This window comes from Solanum pennellii, chromosome 5 (genome assembly GCF_001406875.1).
Source record: "Solanum pennellii chromosome 5, SPENNV200".
NCBI lineage: Eukaryota > Viridiplantae > Streptophyta > Magnoliopsida > Solanales > Solanaceae > Solanum > Solanum pennellii.
The window spans coordinates 28,352,403-28,364,902 of record NC_028641.1 but is presented as its reverse complement, the minus strand read 5'-3'; positions in this window follow the sequence as shown (position 1 = coordinate 28,364,902).

Genomic DNA, 12,500 nt, shown 5'->3' with positions numbered 1-12,500 from the left:
CTTTTATAGGAACAGTTCAAACTAGTTTGGCATATGGCCTTGTTTATTTTAACGCTTATCCTAATTTGCAAACTCTTTAAATGATGAATATTCTCTAAATACTTTAATATTAAGTATAAAATTGCATGGCTACGATTATATGCCTGGTATAGAAGTTATATGTATTTGCTATAGAATTTACTATTTGCTTTTATACACTTTAAACCCTATGTTTAAAATTATGAATTTCAAAAATGAAACAATTATAATAAAAACAAACTTTAGTAAGTCTGAGGAGATTAAGAGAATGAATTTCATGTTGACTAAACACTCTGCGATAGTGTTACACACAGTCAGAGAAGGAAATCAATTGGCATATTTTTTCACTAACTATATTTTCAGTTTTGCAGGTACTAAGAAATTTCAATTCAACTCATAGGAGATTCCAAATATAGAAAAAAGTATAATTTGGTTGGTAAACGTCAAATATTTCAAACTTGAGATTTAAGAAGTGTCAATATCGAAGAACATTTGGGTAAACAAGGTCAAATAGCAGCAACAATCAGAATTAAATGGTAATACACATTCAAGGGCAACCCCGCAATATTTGCAAATCCAAAACTAGCGCATATTCCGAGTTATAAGTTGAAGATGAGGATGTAGCTATTGTTCCGGTTTCGATGCCACCACCACAACAGGAGTAGCTCCGTTGGAGCTCTTATATTTTTCCTATTCTTTCCTATTTGTCTTGTTTTATATTATTTCTAGTTCTGTTGTTTTAGTTTTCTCTTTTCATTTTGGGTCATGACACAAAAGGTACATACTTTTCCATTTTGTTATGGAATAAACCCTTTGGCTTAAAAAAACTTAAAATGAGTTTAAAATGACTTAAAATTAATCAAAATTCAATTCGATTTTTTGTTTTTGATTCAAAATTACTCCCTCCGTCCCATTTTATGTGAGGTAGTTTGACTCGGCATAGAGTTTAAGAATAAAAGGAAGACTTTTAAAACTTGTGATCCAAAATGAGTGATTAAAAAATTGTGTGGCTGTAAATCATTTCATCAAGGTAAAACAAAAATTTTATAGTTAAATTGTTACTTAGTACAGAAATGTATTATTCTTTTTTTGGACGGACTAAAAAGAAAAATAAGTCACATAAATTGAAACACAAAGAGTATTCTTTTTTTAAAAAACCACCTATATAGACATACTTTCATACCATAAATATATATATTCCTACTAGTTTAAAAATGTTACTTATAGTACCATTTTTTAAATAGATAAATCGTATATTTAAAAAATATAATTAGATACATAATCCCATTTAAATTTGCAACTAATAATTATCCTAACATTATACTTCCTTAATTATTGGGATTTTTTACAATTCAAATCAATTTCTCTCTTTCCAACACCATTGTTCCCTCCCCAGTCACACGTCTGCTTTGTATATCTACACACACCTACATGTTATTATCCTTCATCTTCCATTACCCGTTCTTCTCTATGCATATTTTGGATGTAAAATTTCATACCCAACTCTACATAAGCAACATTATATAGAGGTAAACTAATCATTTTTTTTTGTTGATGTATTTTTGTGTGACACCATTTTCATGTATCTAATTCACAAATTTAGCAGTTTCAAAGTTCAAATTTAGGATTTCTTTTCTTAGTTCTTTATACTATTTTAATGGCTGATTAATATTGTCTTTTCGCTCATTTTTATTTGTATATTTTCGTTAACAATGTTGCAATGGTTGCAGGTTCTCACTATTTATCTTCCAACATTCGGGGGAAAGTAGAACTAAGTATAGGAACAATCTAATTAAAATGATAGAAAAACGTCAAAAATCAGATAATTATTCAAATACACGATCAATGCAACAAGACCCATTAGAATATGGCCAGATGCATGTATGATCCTTTTTTCTGAGTTTTTTCTGCAGTGTTTTTCAAACGTCATGCCTTCATGTAATTATTTTCTACTCCCAATTCGTGTTTCACATCTTCTTGGATTTTCTTTGGTGTGTGCTTTCTTTTATGATTCACATATTTTCAAGCAACTATTCCAAATATCAAATTAACTGTTACATAACGTTGTGAGCACACTTTATCCTTTAATGATATGTATGCTCGCTATTGAAACATCTAACTCGAAATAAAGTTGTGTTATTCAAACATGAGGATTTGAATATCCATAGGCACACCTCAGACATACATCTCAAAAAGTAGTTGCACACAAAGGCACTCAGTTATAATTGTTTAGTCTAATAGATACATGCTTAATTATATAAGATACAACTTAAAAACTTAACAATAAACTAAATTATGTTTAAAGATACACTTCATTTTCCGAGATACACATCATTTGTTCGAGAAAAATTTTGATTGTATCAATATTACTTTATTATGTAAGATACATGTGCAACACAATATTAATGCTACAAAAATCTTTATTACACTTCAACAATGATCTTTTTACTTTAACAATGATATCTACATTATATTTCCAAGATACACTTCATTTGTCTGAGATACATACTATAAATCATACATGTTCCAGAAACATTCATTACTTTTCAACATAGATTTTTAATATCTTAACAATGAGATATAGAATATTTTTTTCAGAACACATTTTATTTGATCGAGATATACTAACCTATGACACATTTTTTCATGCTTATATGATACAGAAAGAACGTACACATCATGTATCCAACAAATTAACAAATATGACTCTCTTCTTGTCTGATCTCAAAACCTTGAATTGAAATTGATTGTCTATAGCATATTTTTGCATTACAGTCACAATAGTACTCTTGTCCTTATACAACTGCTTGGTTTTAACTAATTGGTGGCTACAATTGCAAATAACATAATCTGAACTACTATCCAAAACGTATAACACATATACACTAAGATATATCTGTAAGAGCTGCTATAGATACAGTGACAATGTCACCTCCAACTTCAACCATGAATATATCTTTGTCAAAACATATTTCACCATTGTTACTACATCCGACATTTTGTTCTTCCGTTGTTATGCATAATAGATACAAACCACAATTGGATTAACGTATTTTAATTTCATAAAAAATCTCATAGCCATATCATTTCGAATTTTCATTGGAGTTGAATTGTCTTCCATCATGTATCTTATCTCCATTCTTTTGCGTGAACAATCAATCTCTAGTTGTGTTGAAATAGCATCGACTAGATCATTGTAGGTTGCTTTCTCTCTCAATAGTATTCCATCAATTCTATAATTTGCGTAATCACTTTCAGAGATCCATGAACCTGAATATCGTAACAATATAGTTATATTTTTAAAAAGTAACTTTGAAAATTTAGTATTCAAGGGAATGGAGCGAAGAAGAAGAAGTTTAAAACATCAGATCGGTTAATCTATGCGATTTAGTCCTTTTTCAAAAAGGTGTAATAGCTTTGTCACAATCCAAAACCATACCCTAGAAGTTAGCGCACAATCTCGGATTGTGGCACAGCGTCGTCGACCTGTCGCAGGTCTAAGACAAGCCCTTTCATATCATTCATTCCATATACATAGTCAAAAGTAATGTGATATTAAACCTTTACACAAAACATAATATAGTCTTCAAAATCTCCTTCATATAAAAGTAATAGGAAATACTAAGTCTCAATCTCATCATCTTAAGACACAAGAATGCTTGGGACACGGACCATACTTCAAATTACAAATACAGAAATACTTAGTCTATTACAATACTTCAATAAGAAACATAAAAGACATATATATGCCCTCGAGTCATGTGAGGACATACTTCAACTTCTCTTGAACGATCTTCCAAGTCCAAGTCTTCACTTCTCAAAGTTCCTCACCTACCAAGAACTATATAGATAGAAGTATGGAGTTAGTACAACCACATGTACTAAGTATGGATTATGCATAAAAATCATGAAGACTGACTTTATTGGAAATATGCATCTTTTCATTTAAAATTATATTATAATCATAATAACATCATAATTCAATTTAGAAACACATAAGATACTTCTAGCATGTAATATCCTCACTTAAAGTCATACTATGATTCACTTAAGTCACACAAAGAGAGACCGCCCATACACCCTCTCTAGATGTGTCTAAACGACCCTTAAGATTACCTATTATGAGTCACATACATACTTACAAAGAAATCATAAATATCAAGGTAAGATTCTTCTACCAAAGGTGAACTCTATGTCTCACTTGAGTGAGTTGTGAAGCAACCGCCCATGCAATCCCTTACACACACATTTAAGAGATCCTATACACTCCCTAAGATAGAATCATGCTCACATAAATCACCAACACATAGATGATATGACATTCTCTTTCCAAAAGCTATCAAAAGACCTACTTAAGTAAATCAAGAAGATAACGTCCATAGTGACCTCTCCAAGATTACCTAAATAATTCTTAAGACTACCTAAGGCTTAGATCATGTCCACAAAATCAACAAACTTCCCTAACTAGAGTCATACTCAAGACTTCCAAAGATAAGACATGAAGAGATCATCCCTTATGCCCTCTTCACACTTTAGCTAAGAAATACTTATGTCACTTTAGATTAGGTACTCATTTATTTACATACTCCTTAACATAATCCATTAGTTCATTAAGACTCATACATCACATAAAGGACATTCAAATAATGGTCTTGGACAAGACCTAGGAACTCCACATAACACTTTCAAAGTCAATTGTGCAATGTCTAGATAGCATCTCATACCACCACCTAAACTCCATAAACTCCTCAAATGCTAATAGGTATTCCATATGATGAGAATAGGCAATAATCAACATAGACCATGATAGCAAGACATGGAATCCGGAGTTCTATACTACTCCGATGAGGTTGTTCTACTTGCCAATGGTAGAACTTAGACACAACCTATGTAGGCACATGGTTAAGGAATATGAAGGGCTTCTTTGTATTCTAGTCTCATACTTAACTAGAACTACTTCCCTTACCATACTCACTCGGTGCTAGCCTTCATTCTCATAGAGTAATTAATACATTAGGTTCACATAAAAGGGTTCCATAACAAGTTCATAACCCAATCACATTTACCCTACCAAGGAAGGTCCACTAGGGATACCTCACAATGGCGACAAGAATCTCATTGTTATATTCTAGGTGTTTTGATGATCCTCACAAATGCAGGGACCTGGTCCCTGGCAGAGTTCTCTTATCCAGATACAAATGGCGTACAGTCGTAAAAGCTATCATGTCAGGTGGTAAGTGAAAAGTGCAGTGACCTACACCAATAAGAAGAGCGGACGAGATTGTATGTTTCAATATCTCACAAATGCAGGGACCTGGTCCCAGGCAGAGTTCTCTCCATTTGATACAAAATGGTGTACAACTGTAAAGTTGTCCTGTCAGTGGTAGGTGAGGCGCCAGCATACTGAACCAATCAGAATGGAAGAGGTTGGCCTTTTCAATGAACTCACAAAGAAGTTTGCAAGGGACCTGGTCCCCTCAAGCAAGGGATCTGGTCCCCGCAAGACTGCGACGTGAAAAGAACGAAAAGAAAGCTGCTGTCATAAAAGTTGCCATCTCTGATGTGGTAGGTGCACAGCTTTTCCAACAGCAGGCCTTCAGCCAATGGGATTGATTCAACGAATTTGTGGGAAATTATATTATCTCTTTCCAACAAACACAAATTCAAGACTTTGCAAAATACACTTGGATTTTCTCTGAAAATTCACAAGCTTGAACAGAAGGTCATCTTCAAGGAAAAACATTGCTTAACTCAACAGAAGGACCTGATAGAGTAAAGAAGAATCTTTGTTGTATTTAGAGCTTTGTGTCTATGTACTTACATTGTAAATATGTTCCTAATCTATAAAGGATTCAGATATTTGTTTTGGGTTTGTAAAAGTCTAAATCAGTTAAGGTTAACTGATTTAGTGGGCAACATTGTTTTGTTGCTTAATCAAATTCTAAGTCATCTAGAGTTAGGTGGTTTAGTGGGCGGTGTGGTATCCGCTTAGCAAATTCTAAGTTATCTAGGGATGATAGCTTAGTGGGCGGTGTTGTATCCGCTTAGGCTCTTCAAATAATAGGTAGATTGCTTGATCGTGAGATTAATAACTTTTTCTCACATTGATTGTAACCGGGTTTCACTTTTGCTTGAGAATATTAGTGAAGGCGGTTGTAAATCATGTGCAACAGGTCGTGGTTTTACTCCCTTGAGAAAGGAGGTTTCCACGTAAACTACTTGTGTTGTGTTCTTCATATTGTTTAATCTTCCGCACTGTTCTTGCTGTGTCAAGGGACCTGGTCCGTTTACTGGTAGTGGACGCACATATTCCAACACTCATGATCAATTTCTTAAGGATTAATATGATGACGTTCCAGCCAACTAACCTTAAGTACATCATTTCTTTACTTTGAAGGATACCATTACGGTTTACACTTAAACAATCTTAACTTTACCCTTAAGTCAAGGTTTTCACATAATAGACTCTCATATCATCATTTAAAGTCACATGTCATTCATATATCCAAGATTAAGAGTTCAAACATCCTCAATCAAGATATCACATATTCATAACCATATACATATCAAGCAAGAGATACAAGTCAACTAAGATAAGACATTACACACTTCACTTTCAACACATAATACAAGTCAGTCTAGAAACACCTCTAAAACAACCTAACATCTTCAAGTCATCATATATGTCATCATAACATCATTAATATGCTCCACATAGACTCATAAAGTCAATTAGGAATAACCAAGACTTAACCAAACAATATAATCATAATGTCAAAGTCATAGTCTAACATGATTACTTAAGGCAACATAAATATATATGACTATATAACTTCACATGTAGATAGATAACATCATGCTTCACATAATCAAACTACACAAATAGCTACATAACTTCAAGTAGTTGTCAATAAAGTCATGCTCATAATATTGCATAAAGTAACGCCGACAAGGCCACGTCAATTGCAAGTTAAACACGTAACACCGCCACCATAAGTGGATCATACCAATCATAATAGAATCGAAGTATAAATAATATCAAATTAAGGATAACCGGGCAGCATACCTTCATCCCTTCATCCAAACTTCAATTCAATGGCAATTCAACCAATTCAACATCACACGACCCTTACCCATGGCCATGAATAACAATTCAAATCAATAACCATAAAACTCAATGAATCTACAACTATTCAATCGAAATTTTAAAATCTAAGATCAATTAGATAACAATTGAATACAATTCTTATATCATTAGAAAGCCCATAAGAAACTACATGACAATTTAACAATATTAGCTTAATATCAAGTAACCCACATTATAGTCAAAAACTAGGGTTCATCCAAATTCATGAGTTCATGGGTAATTTAGATTGAAATAATCAATACAATATCAATTTTATCATAATTCAGTATTTAGAAATCATTTATGCAAGAACCCATGGTAGAATCATGAAATTGGACAATTCACTTTAGAAAACTTTGAAAAACATGTTGAGGATTGGGCTGCTTGATGAAAGGAGTTTCAAGGATCAAAATCCATACCTCAAGGATGATAATTCTTCACTTTGATGAAGAATTTCGACACAAAACCCCTTACTAAGCTGCCTCTTCAAGTTGGACTTCAATAGAGGTTTTGGAATATATTCTAAGTGTTTTGGGTTTATGATTTTGAAGAATGGGGTCTTCCTTGTAATTACCATTTATATACTTAATTAAAATACCCAAAACAGCCTTAATAAACAGTACATGACTTAATTTAGAAGTGGAGTGAATTTACCAATTCACCCCTAAGTGGACAGTAGCACCTGCGCAGGAAGGCAGGACGTGCGACGTCTGCCCTTGACGGGCCGTCACAGCCTCGACGGGGCGTCACAGCCCTCCGTCGTTGGCTACAGTGGCTGCCCAAAGTTCCTCTCTTCACCCTTGGCTAATTCCCTCACGACGGGACCCTTTGACGGGGCGTCACATCCACGACTGGCGGTTGACTGCTCCGTCGCTAGGGTCTGCCTGGGACAGCCTGCACACTGATTTTGGGTCCTTCCTCAAGGACCTTTAGATGGACCTTGGGGATAATTTCCCGGATGTTTCCAACAAAAATAAAATCTTATATAAGTTTAACACCTCTCACATGAACTTCATCTAAAACGAACACGTAAAACTCGATGAAACACGCCTAGACATACAAGGTCGACTCAAGGCATATCTTTCGAACACCTTGGACGTTCTTGATCGTTTGACCTCCAAGCTTCACGAAACTTTAACCACTGCCTATAAATGTTATATTAACTCTATTAAGAACCTTAAAACACCATGAAACACACATAAAACATAGGATCACACTTTAGACCTTTAGGTGACTTAATCATCGAACGTCTTAGTCGTCCCTTAACGTTTGACTTCCAACACCTCTAATATTTTAACTACTGCCTATATACCATATATTAGACATATTTAGGACCTTAGAAAAACAATACCAACATGTTAGTCTCTATTTAACCTAGGTCATCTTCGAGGTCTTACAAGTTTGATATCAATTAATCCACCTAATTTGTGGTTTGTTTCATCCAATATTTTAATCATTTAATTGTGGAATTAAGTTATATCATTCAAGTCAAATTAATTAAATAATGTATATCTTCCCTTAGGGTAGATAAACATATCTAACCACTTAATTCATGTATCCGACTGAAAAAAAGTGGTATAGCAAGTAATTTAAAAATATATCGGGATTCTAAGTAGTTATAGTATAAAGTAGTGAAATTCATGTAGTTTGCTCTTTTTTTAAACCCATGTGAAGGACTCTAACAAAGGCGGGACTTTGAATTAAGGTGACATTAAGGTGGCAAAATAAAAGGGCAGTGACATAAGTCTTAAGTATTGAGTATAGGTGACAATTATGTGACTAATGATTAAGGATTGTGGAGTTGTCCTCAAATTTATAAGTTGACAGTTTGGTCCATTGAATTAAATGATTAGTAAAATGGTAAATCACTAAAATCCAATTTAATCAATAAGCCACCAGGGACTGTAACAAAAGGGGAAATAAAAGATTTTCCCCCGCCTCCAGCCGTATTCCTTCTCCTCTTCTTCTTCTTCTTCTTTTGCTTCCTTTTTGCTCGCTTGCTTGTCTTTCTTCCCGTTCTTTTCATCATTTTCTTCTTTTCGTACATTTTTTATCTTGGCTGCTAGTCCTTGAACTTTCTGCTTCTTTTCTTCTTCTTTAATCTGATTTAGCTAATCTAATCAGTGCACCAGATTTCGCTATGTATCAATTGGAATTACTTCATAAGTGATTTAAGTCACACACCATTATTTTGGTGAGTAAAATTAATATTTCTTTGAAATCATTCATCATCATCTGGGTATCTGCAATTTTTTTAATAATATGCATTCGTGTTTCCAACTAATGGATATATATGTTGCAATAGAAAGGTTATTTCAATCACAACAGAATAGGCACATGTTGCAACATATGACTTATACATTTGTCACAACATGTGATTTATGTTTCGCAACAGCATAGTTGTATATAGTAACATATTTACTTTTTGCAACAGAATATCCATATGTGGCAACATATAACCTACACAATGCTCTATTTGTCATAACAGAATAGTTATATGTAGCAAAATATGACTTACATATCGCTAAAGAATAGTCATATTTTGCAATATATAAACTTTCACATGTTGTCACATGTGATTTATTTGTTATAACATAACAGTTATATGTAGCAACATATGACTTACATCTCGCCACCTAATAGTCATATGTAGCAACATTTGACTTACACATTTCTTCATTAGTATAATTATTTTTTTAATTAATTTGTTCAGGTACAATAAATGGAGAAATTATTTGTAGGTATTGATAGTCGTGGTGAATGAATAGAGAAGAAAAATCAATATATTTTGCATCGGAAGGATATTAAGAAACGGGGTAGGAATTAATGACTTTCAAAGAAAAATATTGTATGATGATTTTATTTGGAAGGGTATCAAAACCTCATTTATTTGGAGAAAGACCAATTTGTTGCATTGTTCATCAATTCTATCACTTTCATTGTGAATTATATAGTTGTGATTTAGAAATAGATGAAGTAGTTAAATTTCTATATTAATTTAATTTTCATGTGTGGCAACTTGTATACATTTCTTGCAAAATTAATTTTTTGGGGGTCAATTCAATTAAATTATCACCTAATTCAACATGTAACAATAATATATAATCCTGCAACATGTCAAATTACAAAATTATGGTCTAATACAACAACCTTCATCAATTCTATCAATTATTTTTACAAAGACTATCATACCACTAGTTCATCATACAATGACCAAGCAACTACATATGATAGTTATATAACATCCTTTTGAATCATTGTTTCAAGTGTTATAACATATTTTTTATTGCTTAATTATGGTAGTACTAAAATTTGGTCCAATTTAACATTTTTCATTTCTAAATCGCTCAGTTTATCGATTATGTCATCCTTGAAGTAACATATGTGGCAACATATGCATGTTCTCTTGAAAAAATTGCAACATTCATGTCATATGTGGAAACATATGTATATCCTAAAATGTGTTTTTTGGGGTTAATTCAAATAAGTTATCACATAATTTCAACATGTAACACTAATATATAGTCCCACAACATGTCTACGTACAAAACTATGGTCTAATACAACAACCTTCATCAATTCTATCAATTATTTTTATAAAGGTTATCATATGACTAGTTCATCATACAATGACCAAGTAACTCCATATGATAGTTATATAACACATTTGTGAAACATTGTTTCAACTGTTATAACATATTTTTTATTGCTTAATTATGGTCCAAAAGGCTAAATTTGATCCAATTTGACATCTTTCCATTCCTAATCGCTCAATTTATCGATTAAGTCATTCTTGAAGTGACATATGTGGCAACATACGCACGTTCTGTTGGAAAATTGCAACAGACATGTCATATGTGGCAACATATAATGTATTTTTTGAGGTTAATTCAACTAAATTCTCACATAAATCAACATGTAACATTAATATATAGTCCTACTACATGTCTAAATACATAATTATGGTCTAATACAACAACCTTCATCAATTCTATCAATTATTTTACAAACGCTGTCATACAACTAGTTCATCATACAATGACCAAGTAATTTCATATGACAGTTATATAACACCCTTGTGAATCGTTGTTTCAGGTGTTATAACATATTTTTATTGCTTGATTATGGTCCAAAATACTAAAATTTGATCTAATTTGAAAATTTTCCATTCTTAAATTGCTCAATTTATCGATTAACACATCCTTAAAGCGTCATATCTGGCAACATATACACGTTCTATTGGGAAAATTGCAATAGATATGTTATATGTGACAACATATTTATCCTAAAATGTGTATTTTAGGGTTAAGCTTTTTGAAATCAATCAATCAATCTATATATATATATATATATATATTTGAATCTAGAATAGTTGATGTGTCATGCCTCTAAGAGCTAGAAAAATATTTAAACTTTTTGTGTTTTTTTTTTACCATTTTTCAAATTTTAAAATATAAAAAATATCACTTAAATATTGAAGATAATCACAATTAAAGTCATTCAATTATAATTACTTTAATGTCCGTTATTTATCTTTTCATATTTGTATATTACTAATTATTTTACTAACCTTTTCATATTCGTATGTTACTAATTATTTTACTAACTATAAATATCAAAGCAAATGTTGCATGCACAACATTCTGTCTTTTTCATTCATAATTCCCTTTCAATTTTTCTTCTTTTTATTTTATTTTATTTTGCTTCTTTTCATTGCAACTCCTTTTCCAAGAAGTTTTCTCCTTTTTTTAATTGTTTTTATTGTATCATTATCGGGTGTTGTCTCCACAATTATTATTTTATATGTAATTTTTATGCTTGATTTTTATTTGTTAAAATATGAGAGAGAGTAACATATATATGACCTTATTTGTGAAAGGAATTCGTCATGATCAAGCTTGAAGAATATCAATCCTTAGCGATATAACAAATTTTATCTACATATAACTATCTGTTGCAAGCTTGTATATAGTTATAGTGTGAATTCAAATTGAACAATTTTATTTTTTCTAGGATAAATGTCATGTTTTAAATTTAAGAAATAAAATATTAATTTTACATCAAATTATTGTTATTTTTATTATTCTTAATAATAATAATAATAATAATATCATAAATAAAACCTCTCCTTATACTATTCCTAAATTAGTAACATATTGATAAGAACTTACACTAACAATTAATATGGAAAACATAACAAGATGAAGAAAAGAAGAACAAACAAAAAGTGTGTGTCTACACACACACACACATATATATATTGTTATTTATATACTTTTAGTATACTAAGATAATGATATATATATATATATATATATATATATAGATATATATATATATATATATATATATATAT